Source organism: Lissotriton helveticus, chromosome 2_1, assembly GCF_964261635.1.
Source record: "Lissotriton helveticus chromosome 2_1, aLisHel1.1, whole genome shotgun sequence".
NCBI classification, from domain to species: Eukaryota; Metazoa; Chordata; class Amphibia; order Caudata; family Salamandridae; genus Lissotriton; species Lissotriton helveticus.
In genome coordinates, this window is record NC_136059.1 from 1,502,960,410 (window position 1) to 1,502,973,416 (window position 13,007).

Sequence of the window (13,007 nt, forward strand, 5' to 3'; positions counted from 1 at the left end):
GCCAGGATTTAAAGCAACATTAAAGTCACCACCCCATATGGCATGTGTGGATCCTATATCGAGAATGTGTACCCAGAGCTTATCAAACCAGCATTGGCATAGCCGATAGGTCTTGCCTTTGGGAGGTATAAGTAGTTTTGCTGAATATGAGGGCTCCATAAGTAATACATTGCAAAGTGTCCTGTAAATGAAAAATAAGTACCCAATTGTAGCAGTTTACTGTTTTAGTGTAGTGTAGTTGAGGGCCTATCAAAGGGAGTTTGTGTCGGATAGTACTCCGCATCCACTATCATGCATTAATAACAGTAATAAAAATGTTGTCAGTTATTTATTTTTTTATTTAAAAAGTAAACATACTTTTATTATACACAACAGCCTGGATTACTAGACACACAAAGACACTCGTAGAAGCTGTAAAACAAGGGACGCCTGGTACACAGCGGCTTATTTGTAGGCCTCCTGTAAAGTGAAATGTGCTTGCTTTCTGGACTGTTCCCATGGGTTTGTATAGTTCGGTTGGAAAGAGCATTTGGTAATCCTTCACAAAAAAAAATACATCTTTTCATGCTCTGTGTCCTGTTTTTCTCTATAGTAGACACCTTGTAGTTGGATGGTTGTGGCATGGGTCTTTTAAGGGTATGAACGTTAGTGCAGATTAACACAGCCAAAAGATTTATGCCTCTTGCACCACATATTTCGGAGAGGAGAGAGAGGGAGGGAGACAGGGGTAGATTGAAAGAAAGCGGGTGAGGAGCAAATGAAGAGAGATAAAGTTTACTGCAGAGCTGTTTTTTGGGAGGGGTGCTGTGTCGGCCTGCTGTTAGTTACCATGGCGGCGCTGGTCTACTTCCTGTTAAGAGTTGTCACAACAACATTTTAATTTAAGCGCGGGGAAGCACCCGACAACGTGATTACATCCTTCTTAAAGTTGAGCCTTGTCCGAAATTACAGCCAGGATGCTCATTGTTGTTTTAATAATGCACTTCTATATAGTATATGCAAACTATCAGGTTTTATTTGAATTTGCTCATGTGGTGCCGACAGACACCGGCTTAAATTAAGCCCCCTGCAGGGGTCTACATTACGCCACTTGTTTGCGCGAGCCCCAACAGCTTGGCGTTGTACACTCAGACACACATTGTAAGGAGTTGTAATACATGGGGTGGGAGAGAGGAGAGGCAGAGGGGAGAGGAGGACCTGAAAGAAACTGTTTTTAAAGAAAGGGACAGGCTGAGGGGAAAGAGGAACAGAGGGTGTGTCACGGTGTGGAGACAGGGAGTTCATGCTAAGGAAAGAAGGTGGCAGACAAGGGTGCCCTCGGTGTTGAGGGGAGAGAAGCCGCTAGACAACGTGAATACATCCTCATTCAAGTTGTGCCTTGTCAGAAATTACAGCCAGGATGCTCCATGTTCTTTTAATATTGCACTGTTATATAATTTCCGCAAACGATCAGGATTTATTAGAATTTGCCCATGTGCGTCCCGGCAGACACCATCTTAAATTAAGCCCCCTGCAGGGGCCTACTTTACGCCCCTGGGTTGAGCGAGCCCCAGCAGCTTTGCGTAGTACACACACAAACACAGTGAAAGGAGTTGTAATACATGGGGTGGCGAGAGAGAGGAGAGGCAGAGGGGAGAGGAGGACCGGAGAGGAACTGTTTTGAAAGAAAGGAACAGGCTGAGAGGAAAGAGGAACCGAGGTGTGTCATGGCGTGGAGACAGGGAGTGCATGCTAAGGAAAGAATGGGGCATTGAAAGGGGTCCATGGTGTAGAGGGGAGAGAGGCATTGGAGGGGACACGTTTTTAAGATAAGGGCAAGCTGACAACAAAGAAGGCTGGGAGGAGACCCCGTTGAGTGGAGGCAGAGGGGAATGGTGAGCACCGGTTAGAGATGAAACCCGTGCTGCAGTGGTTGCAGAAAAGGCAGGCTGAAGGGAAAGGGAGACTAAAATTTAGTGAGGTAGTGTGCTTAAGAGTGCGGTGTAGTGATGTTGAATGCTTCAAGTGAAACGTATGAGTCAACAAATCGAATCAGTGAAATGCTTTTGAGGTGCACAAGTGCCCGACAAGAAGCGAGTCCCATTGATATGCGTGAAGGTGTTGAAGAGGAGTGATTGAGACGTTATCAAGGTACACAAGTTAAGTAAAGGGGGATGAGACAGTTCCAGTTGATATTACAGCCAGGGAGTGACCGAGACGGCACTGTAGAGAACCAACAATAAGTGCGCGCATTTTCACTCTTAATCATTCTCTGAATTGAATACGTTAGAGGGGTGCAGAAGTGAGAGCTCATTCGACAGCACTAGTGACTCCTTTCACCCACAGCCATCCAACCTTACATTAAAGACATTGGTGTGTAGCAACTTTTAGTTTTTAATTGCATTTGCCCATATGCGTTCCGGCAAACACCGTCTCAAATTAAGCCCCCTGCTGGGGCCTATGTGTGGCCCCTGGGTTGAGCAAGCCCCAACAGCCTGGAGTACTACACACACAGACACACTCAAAGGAGCTTTAAAGCAAGGGACTCCTGATACTATGGCCAGCAACTACCTATACCCCCTCCTCTCTTATCAAGCCCCGGTTAATGACATGAGAAGAGTTTTTGGATGTGGGGGTCGTAAAACCCCGGCCGTATTTATTAAACATAACAAGCATTGGAAATGCAATAGGTCTCGCAGCATTAGAGTTAGTGCTTTTAGAATTGTTTATGGGTTTTTGTGTAAATCTTTAGCATTTTTGTTTCCTGTAGCCAATGCTAAAGAATTAAAAAAAAAAGCCATAAACATTTCTAAAAGCTCTAACTCAAATGCTCCGAGACCTATTGCACTGTGTGAGGGTGAGGGGTTGAGGGTGAGTGAGGGTGAGTGAGGGTGAGGGTGGGTGAGGGTGAGTGAGGGTGAGTGAGGGGTTGAGGGTGAGTGAGGGTGAGGGGTTGAGGGTGAGTGAGAGCGAGGGTGAGTGAGGGTGAGTGAGGGTGAGTGAGAGTGAGGGTGAGGGTGAGTGAGGGTGAGTGAGGGTGAGTGAGGGTGAGGGTGAGTGAGGGTGAGGGTGAGTGAGGGTGAGGGTGAGTGAGGGTGGGTGAGGGTGAGTGAGGGTGAGGGTGAGTGAGGGTGAGGGGTTGATGTTGAGGGGTTGAGGGTGAGAGGGTGAGTGAGGGGTTGAGGGTGAGTGAGGGTGAGGGTGAGTTAGGGTGAGGGGTTGAGGGTGAGTGAGGGTGAGGGGTTGAGGGTGAGTGAGGATGAGTGAGAGTGAGGGTGAGTGAGGGGTTGAGGGTGAGTGAGGGTGAGTGAGGGTGAGTGAGGGTGAGGGCGAGTGAGGGTGAGTGAGGGTGAGGGTGAGTGAGGGTGAGTGAGGGTGAGGGTGAGTGAGGGGTTGAGTGTGAGTGAGGGTGAGTGAGGGTGAGGGGTTGAGGGTGAGTGAGGGTGAGTGAGGGTGAGGTTGAGGTGTTGAGGGTGAGTGAGGGTGAGGGCGAGTGAGGGGGAGTGAGGGTGAGGGCGAGTGAGGGTGAGTGAGGTGTTGAGGGTGAGGGTGAGTGAGGGTGAGGGTGAGGGTGGGTGAGGGCGAGTGAGGGTGAGTGAGGTGTTGAGGGTGAGTGAGGGTGAGGGTGAGTGAGGGTGAGGGGTTTTGGGTGAGTGAGGGGGAGTAGTTGAGGCTGAGTGAGAGTGAGGGTGAGTGAGGGGTTGAGGGTGAGTGAGTGAGGGTGAGGGGTTGAGGGTGAGTGAGGGTGAGGGTGGGTGAGGGGTTGAGGGTGAGTGAGGATGAGTGAGAGTGAGGGTGAGTGAGGGTTTGAGGGTGAGGGTTTGAGGGTGAGGGTGAGGGGTTGAGGGTGAGGGGTTGAGGGTGAGGGGTTGAGGGTGAGTGAGGGTGAGTGAGGGTTGAGGGGTTGAGGGTGAGTGAGGGTGAGTGAGGGGTTGAGGGTGGGTGAGGGTGAGTGAGGGGTTGAGGGTGAGGGGTTGAGGGTGAGTGAGTGAGGGTGAGGGGTTGAGGGTGAGTGCGGGTGAGGGTGGGCAGAACTCGCAGAGTTACATAAAACTTGAGAGCTTCCACAGAGTTCCATTAATGGGAAGAAAACATGCAGGTCGGACTGCAATTTAGCGCCAGCCTGTGGCACTCCAGTTGATTTTGCTGCCGCTCATCTAGAAAATGAATTTGAGCAGCTGGAAATTTACTTAAGAAGTAGCCTTCTGGACACGACCACACTAGAAAATGGCGTTGGGGGTCGCCAAATCTCATTCACATTTCTGGAGCCTTGTGGAATAAAATCATGCCACAAGGGAATTGGCAGAATTTTGCTGGAACTCCATTTTAGAAGGGTAACGCGGAGTTGTATTATCCTGCCAATTCCACAGGCAAAATGAAATATTACACCCTCCTTAAACTTGCTACCTTGGATAAGGAGAATGATTGCACCTGATCACAATTTCAAAAAGAGCTGAAAGACATACTCTTCCAGAGTCATTTAAAACCATGATTGGACATTAGTTTCCCATTAGGGAACATCTTAGCTCAATTGACAGACTTTTTTTTTTTTTTTTTAAAGACCGGGCAATCAAGTGGTGAAGTACTTTTCCGGAGGTAAATATACTAAACGTAATGACGATACTATCTAGACTTATCACCAATCAACTCACTGGCTACCTCCAGGAAGGCAGGTCCTTATATTTAACAATTTTACTTTGCATAGTTTATATACCAGTAGACCAATGTTAGAATGTTACACAAACAGTAAATACATTTTATCCTGGCTAAATAACTCAAATTCCCTCGTTGATCTTTCTTGTGCTATAAAATTTTAAAAAAAATTAAATGCATGGGAACGTGAATCATCATCACTAATCAAGACCTAGGTGAAATACATCGATAAGGGTAGTGTCACAGATAATGCTTATGTTATTGGCAGCGATAGAGGAGTTGCTCACTTGAAAAATACCAGGAGGGTCAGCTGTACCCTTGGAGTTATTGGTGAAACAAAAGGAACCTCTTTAAAGACTAATCAGAACCACACTCAAATCGGATGTAGGGTTAATTGTTCGTTCATCCTTCGTGTTACTTAAACAGCTTCCTTCTGCTCACAAGACCTGATAAGGATGTTCAAAAATATTTAAATCCAAGAAGCAGTGAAGGAAACTTCAAGATCACGTACGCATTGACTTACCCTTGTAAATACTGGAGCAATAGCCACTAAATAATTTAGCATGGATTTTTTTCATGCAGTTTTATATATTGCAAACTCGACGCAAAAGGTACTTGGGGCGGAAGCTCCAGTAACATTGCACAAGGTCACAGCAAGATTAAGGGATTTGTCCAAAATCACGGGATGTTCAGCCAACGCTAGGACTCAGCTAGCGGCAGGCAGGCAGGGGAGGAGGGGGGAGGAGAGTAGGGGAGGCACGGCCTAGCGGCCGTGCAATCAAGTAGTGAGGGGGCGGAGCTGGGGGAGGCTGGCAGCGATAGAGGAGTTGCTCACTTGAAAAATACCAGGAGGGTCAGCTGTACCCTTGGAGTTATTGGTGAAACAAAAGGAACCTCTTTAAAGACTAATCAGAACCACACTCAAATCGGATGTAGGGTTAATTGTTCGTTCATCCTTCGTGTTACTTAAACAGCTTCCTTCTGCTCACAAGACCTGATAAGGATGTTCAAAAATATTTAAATCCAAGAAGCAGTGAAGGAAACTTCAAGATCACGTACGCATTGACTTACCCTGGTAAATACTGGAGCAATAGCCACTAAATAATTTAGCATGGATTTTTTTCATGCAGTTTTATATATTGCAAACTCGACGCAAAAGGTACTTGGGGCGGAAGCTCCAGTAACATTGCACAAGGTCACAGCAAGATTAAGGGATTTGTCCAAAATCACGGGATGTTCAGCCAACGCTAGGACTCAGCTAGCGGCAGGCAGGCAGGGGAGGAGGGGGGAGGAGAGTAGGGGAGGCACGGCCTAGCGGCCGTGCAATCAAGTAGTGAGGGGGCGGAGCTGGGGGAGGCTGTGGAAGAGAGTAGGCAAGGCGACACGGCGGGAGGGGGCGGAGCGGGTAAACAAAGCCGGACATACACGCGCCCGTGACTTTTAAGGTCAATGCGCATAAGCTTAATGCGCATGCGCATTGACCTTAAAAGTCACGGGCACTGCAAGGAATCGCCACGATTCCTTGCAGTGTGGATAAAGAGTGGATAACTCGCAATACTCTCGCCTTGCTCGATGCGCATGCGCATCGACAGGCGAGACCTAAAAATGAACAAAATTTCATTCAAACAATATTTCCAAAAATTATACAGAAAAACATTGCATTACATTGATTACAATTGATAAGTACTGATGTCAGATGGGTAACCTTAACATAACTCTAGTACAAAGGTATTTCCTATCCAAATCTAACATTTCATCCATAATCATCACAGCATTTATTTTTCTGCCTATCCTATTTGGGCCTAAGGCGAGGTCACTAACTGGAGTCAGATCCTTATCAATTAACCACGCCCTCTGGCCGGAGTGCACATGCGCAGAGGGCCAGTTTACCGTGAGGGTACTGCCCCCCCTCACCCGGTTACCCCCGTACGCTCTATTATCTCCATAAAGGGAGCCTTTGCAGTTCTGCGCCGTTTAGTGGTGCCATTGTGCACGTGCGGGGTGGCCAACCAGCCTAGAGAAAGAGTGACTCACCCCTCCCCCGCACCCATCCAGCCAACCGGCTGTAACTACCCCTGGAGTTCTAGGAGATACCACGTGTCCCTCCTTCTTGGGTGACCCCATTCAAGAATGTCGCCGCCCTCTTAAGACCTTAAATTTACTGCTCACCAATCATGACCTTACCGCCTGACCAAGGATTAGCACTAAATACGACGATTGATGACCTGTAAACGGGACAAATTTCTAAGGAAAAACACACCAATATGATATTCACCATACAACCAGTACATATGCAAACCTGTGAAATAAAACGCAATTAAATCACAACACCAATATTTTGCTTTAGGGGATGGTGGGTGGGGAAAACAATTACAATCTCCTAGTGAGGCTGGTGCGGCAGGCTGGGAAGCGAGGAGCCAAAAGACAGACTCCTGCGCTCCCCAGCCTTTTAAACTACTTACCCTGCCAGGCCGGTTCTAACCGGCCTGGCGTTAGCCCATCACGTGACCCGAAGTGATTCCAATTATGGTCGAGGCGCGCCTGTCATGTCATCACTGTGCGCGACAGGCTTGCCTCTCTGGTCATGGGGGGCCGGCACGCCCGCCATACTTTTGGCGTGGCCGATGTCGGCCACCGCTTTCTCACAGTACCTTATCTTTAGATCTCCTGTAGAGTGAAAATGTGCTTGCTTGCTTTCGGGGCTGTCCCCGTGTGTTTTTACAGTGCAGATGGAAAGAGCATTTGGTAATTCGTCGCTCAAAAAATACATCTTTTAATGCTCTGTGTGCTTTCATTTCTGTAGTAGGCACCTTGTTGTTGGATGGTTTTGGCATGTGCCTTTTAAGGGTATGAACATTAGTGCAGATTAACACAGCTAAAACAGTTACGCCTCTTGCACCACACATATTTTAGAGGAGAGAGTGGAAGGGAGACAGGGGAAGATTCAAAAGAGGCAGGTGAGGACCAAATGAAGAGAGAAAACGTTTACTGCAGAGCTATGTTTTGGGAGTGGGGGAGCGGTGCTGTGTCTGCCTGCTGTAACAGTTGCAGCGCTGATCAGCTTCCTGTTAAGACTTGTCACAACATTATAATTTGAGCGTGGGGAAGCGCCAGAGGACGTGATTACATCCTTCTTAAAGTTGTGCCTTGTCAGAAATTACAGGCAGTATGCTCAGTGTTGTTTTAATAATTCGCATATATATATTATCCGCAAACCTTTGGGATTTATTTGAATTTGCCTATGTGCGAACGTGCGTACCTGCAGACACCGGCTTAAATCAAGCCCCCTGCAGGGGCTTGCATTACGCCCCTGGTTTGCGAGAGCCCCAACAGCTTGGCGTAGTACACACTGAAACACACTTAAAGGAGTTGTAATACACGGGGTGGCGGGAGAGAGGAGAGGCAGAGAGAAACTGTTTTTAAAGAAAGGGAGAGGCTGAGGCGAAAGTGGAACAGAGGGTGTGTCATGGCGGGAAGACAGGGAGTGCATGCTAAGGAAAGCAGGGGCAGACAAAGGTGCCTTCGGTGTTGAGGGGAGAGAAGCTGGCAGACGACGTAATTACATCCTTCTTAAACTTGTGCCTTGTGATAAATTACAGCCATGATGTTCAGTGATCTTTTAATAATGCGCTTTTATATATTTCCCACAAACGAGCAAGTTTTATTTAAATTTGGACATGTGCGTACCGGCGCAGACACCAGCTTAAATTAAGGACCGCACAGAAACTGTCTCACGGCGTGGAGACAGGGAGTGCATGCTAAGGAAAGAAGGGGCAGACAAAGGTGCCCATGTTGTTGAGGGGAGAGAAGCCGCGGAAGCCATAAGTGCTTAAAAAAAGGAAAGCTGAGAAAAAAGTAGGCCATGAGGAGGCCCCGTGGTGTGGAGGAAGAGGGGGCATGAAAAACACAGTTTAGAGTGCAAACCCCACGTTGCGGCGGCAACAGAAAGGACAGGCTGACAAATTCATTCTCCTGTACCTGTGCATTTCACATTGAGCCATTTTTAGGTCTCTGCCTGATTCAGCGCATCGCTGGTCTCGGCCGAGACATTTAGTAGCTCTGAGAAATGCTACTTTGCCAGCGATCAGCTTGCTAGAACGCGCACAGGAGCGCGCGCATGCGCGTTATAGCAAGCTGATCGCCGGCAAGATAGCACTTGCGGTGATGCGCGTGCCGCACCAGCGCATCACACTCGTGGTTTTTTTTACGCGCATGCCCCCCACACGCGTCACACTCGCGTTTTTTTTTTTTTCATTTCGCGGCCGGCAATGCTTTTTTGTGTTTCTTCTCCGCAGTTGACACAGTTGTTCATCTTTTGTGCATCTCTAAATAGTCAGCAGATTCCATAAGTCGTTTAGCCTCTTGTAAGAGATTCAATAATCCTAGTTTCAAGTTGGACAGAAGCCTTTCAGAAAGCTTCTCCTTGTCTGTTGCAGGCCACCCTTTCGAGCAATAGCTGTAAGCGCAAGATGTGAAGTTGTTATACTTTTAAAATAACAGATGCTATGAGAGCACAACTAAGTTCCAAGCCATGATCAAAGAAGTAAAATAGACTACTTTGATATTGCTGAGTTCATGCCTGATCTCATTGACACATCTGTTTGTACAGTGAATTCCAGTAGCACTGTTCACTTAACAACTGCATTCTTTCCTTCTCTCTGAGCCCTTTGATAGGAGCAATGTGTGTGTTTCCATTATGGGCAAGCAATTGATCAAATGCAAGCCATGGCATAGCAGCAAAATATCCTGCAATAAACAATTATAAACACACGATTTTGAGTATTTTCGGGTGACTTTGTGTTTTTTCTTGAATGATCTAGTCATGTCCTTAGCGGAGATTTGTGACTTAACCCAACATAGAAAAGGCGTGCAGTATTCTAGCACAAGGCTTAGGAGAATCAACAGCAATCTCAGGTTTCCGCTGGCTTTTCAACCGAGCAAACAAAACCCACAATTACTTCCCATACCTTGTTCAGAGAGCAGCTGGCAGGTTTTTCATGTGCCCCAGCGAGCCAGTTCTGCCGTGCCTACTGAAGGGCTTTTCTCAGACTTTGTAATGATGCCGAAGGCTGCCTAAGCGCCCCTGCAATTCAGCGGATTTTATTGGCAGTCTGATGTTCATTATTGATACAGATTACAGAGGCCCAGTTAAATACAAAAACGCTACAATTAAACAGCCTGGCGAATGCATTCCCCCACCTCTCACACTTGTTTAAGCTGCCAGCTTTCAGCGTAATTATATTAACTAAATAGTGAGTCCCGGCCCTTCTAAATGCCCGCCCCCAACGCCCAATACCTCTGACCACTAGCCACCCCCCAACCCCACCCCAACGAGTACTGAGACTTTCACTTGGCATGGGCGAGTACTGCTACTTTGGAGCAGCGGGCACGCCTCGGGTTAGGTATGTGCAGCATCGCACGGCAGGTGCTGCACCCGCGACTAGATTGCCACTGAACTAGTATGTACGCCACTCCCACACGAAGGCATAGAGCACTGACTTCTGAGGCTTATACATCAAGTAGTCCCTAGAAGTGGATTTTACGGGACTTTTGGTAGTAGACTGAATTTTGGAACCAATATTAAGGAGCGGTTTCATAAGTCTACCTATATAACCGCTGTATAGAGGATATTCATATATTGTCACGCCCTAGTATTACTTAGTCCACAGATGTAGTGATAGGATGCCAAAATAAATATGCAAAACATAGATATATCGTCATCAACAATAGGTTAATGCAAGGAGCGACTCGGTTGAAAGTGCGTTAGAAAACCAGGTAGTCTATCATGCAAAGACTATATATATAGCACATTAAGTTATTGCCGCACAATAATAAAATATGATGAGTACATTTCCTGAGAAAATGTCTAAACTGTCATGGTCAGGTTAGGGAAAGTGTTCTCAGTAGTATTCTCTATGAAGAAATCTTCACTTTGGTAAGAGCCATTAAATGCCTGCTGTTCGTCTTTATGAGGGGAAATGCAGATCAAAGAGTTGATAAGTGTGCCAGAAAAATACCAAATAAATAGTCCTGAAGAAATATTCCCCAAAGCAGGGAGAGCGTATGACTGCTGTTATCAAAAAGATGCGCTTTAAAGAGTTAGCACTCAGCATTTTTCAGCGTGCCCTGTGAGGAGCGGTTTGAAGATAGCGCTCAAAGCGCCTCAGCAGTACCACCAACAAAAAAAGTGGCGTAAAAAGCTTCAACAGGCCTGCTAAGGATGAAAGGCTAATTCTCCTGATGTTCTACAGGATGGGGCATCTAGTTCTCCTGATCAAATCATGATCAGAGTCACATAAATATGATGAAGGTTCTGGCGTTAGGCAGAGCTCCTGACTCAGGCTGCCATCATAGTTGGCGTCTGAGCCATGCCCCCACATATTGACATTTTTTATTTGGGTACCCAAAATAAGTCCTCTATAGGCTGTTATCAAAAGACATGGCAGAACACATATTGACATTTCTGATTTGGATAGCAAAACAAGTCCAAGCGATCCGAATAGTTAGTTAGCTTGTTTGCTAAGGGACAAACCTGTCTCTGTAGGTTGTTTGCCCAGTGTGTTGCCCTTTTGTAGTGGCATTGACGTCTGCACAGCGAAAGCAATCAATCCGGCTCTATAAAGAAAAGTGTTAGACCACCCACAGAGGGCCACATGGCAAGCAGGGGTTACTAGGCCCAGGTGTGGGGGTTGAGGTCTTTTACTCCTCATCTATCAGGGCCTGACTTACTATGGATCTTGAGCAAATGGGCCAAGTACCTCTTCTGCACTTGACTGTCAGTTTTAGCGTGGTCAAGGCAGTCCTAAGCTCACTCGGGTGGGGGGGAGGTAGACACAGGTCCACAGCTCAAAATACTTGCAGCAGCAACAATAAATTATTGTCCAGCCAAATACTCACTTTTATGAAGTATTTTTATTTTGCTGCTACTGACACAAAGCGAAATAGAACATTCAGTCACAATAACTTAATCCCCCTGAGGTCAGGGCTGTAGTGTTTCATAGGCAGTTCCCTGTGTCACACTCCCTCCTCTCTCTAGAAATAGTGGTTATTCCTCAATCACTTTAGGCAACTTCCAGGGTAAACCCCACTAGTGTAAAGTCAAAAATGTTCTAGTGCTGAAGTGCTATCTAGCAAGCAACTTTTCCAAGGCCGACATGGCCTGATTTTAGTTTTACCCCTCACCTGAGGATAAAAGCATCTGAAGTTCCTAAGTGCACCTCCTTTGCATGTGCTGGAGCGGTTGGTTCAGTTGTGTTTACTGCACGCGTTCCAGGCAGGCAGCAGTTGCCGGTCCTCGAGGACCTCACATGCTATTGCACACTCGCAGTGACCGGAGGCTATTTGCAGCTCTTCCTTGCAGGGTAAGTTTTTGGTCTGTCCCATAGAGGGGGCAAGGTGATGCAAAATTCCTGATGCAGATCCCACATCATGGTGTAAGTGTGTAGTGTTACTCACAACTTTCTGGGTCAGGTCACACTTCTTGCTGGTCCTGATGACACCCCCCTTTGGCATAATGGTCATCTTATCTCCACTGCACACGGGAACCAAGACAATCTGTACAGCAGATACCTGCACGGCTACCCCTCCCTGCATAAAGGATTTCTGGCTATTCACAGTTCAAGGGCTATGGCCCACTTCACAAGGCAGTCTGTACACAACAGACTCCCTTGGCGTGCTGGGTTGCTGATCCTACACTGTACACGTGCTCTAACCTGATCAACACCATGTTGGTTACATCTCACTTTCTGGCGGCCCTTCCTGGCATATAGGGTCGCCAACTTCTCGCAGCACACAAGCTGTGGCTGATTGACACAGCGATCTTCACGGCTCACTTCACTGCAGTCGCCAAAATTGCCTTGCACATGGGCAATGACCCGATCAGCACAGCATCAGTTTCGTCACACTGTGCTCAGCAAATCAACTCAACAGGATTCCCCACTGGACCTCACTCCCTCCAACACTTTAATCTTCCTCACAGCGCACAATGATCTTGGCAAGCAGGTAGTTGCTGGTGCTTCAGGCTCCAGGGTAGGTGCCCTTGGATTTCCTGGGTGATGTCCCCTCACCTAGCAGGGAGGCTAGCAGGCCTTGGCCCCCAGTCCTGGTCACAGGCAGAAGTCTTGCAGAGCTTCTCCTCCTCGCACAACCCATCTGACTGCTTGACAGTTTTTGGGGTTTCAAGTTCCCCTTCTTATAGTCCATTTCCAAACACCAAATGTGATTTAGAGTCTGACTCTTTGAGGTTTATGTTGGGGGTCTATTTCCTTTGAAGTGCTCACCCATCTGCCCTCTCTTCCTTTAGAAAAAGGTCACAGCAGAAGCAACTCCAAAGCTGGTAGCCCCATAATACAAGCCATGGGGTTGACTAAAGTTCA

The 13,007-nt window shown here is 47.3% G+C and overlaps 1 protein-coding gene across 1 annotated transcript in view; it reads left to right on the top strand.

Annotated features, from left to right (window-relative positions):
* Nucleotides 1–13,007, top strand: part of SCARB2 (scavenger receptor class B member 2) — a 485,622-nt gene that overhangs the window by 74,312 nt on the left and 398,303 nt on the right. The gene's annotated exons all lie outside the window — the stretch shown is intronic.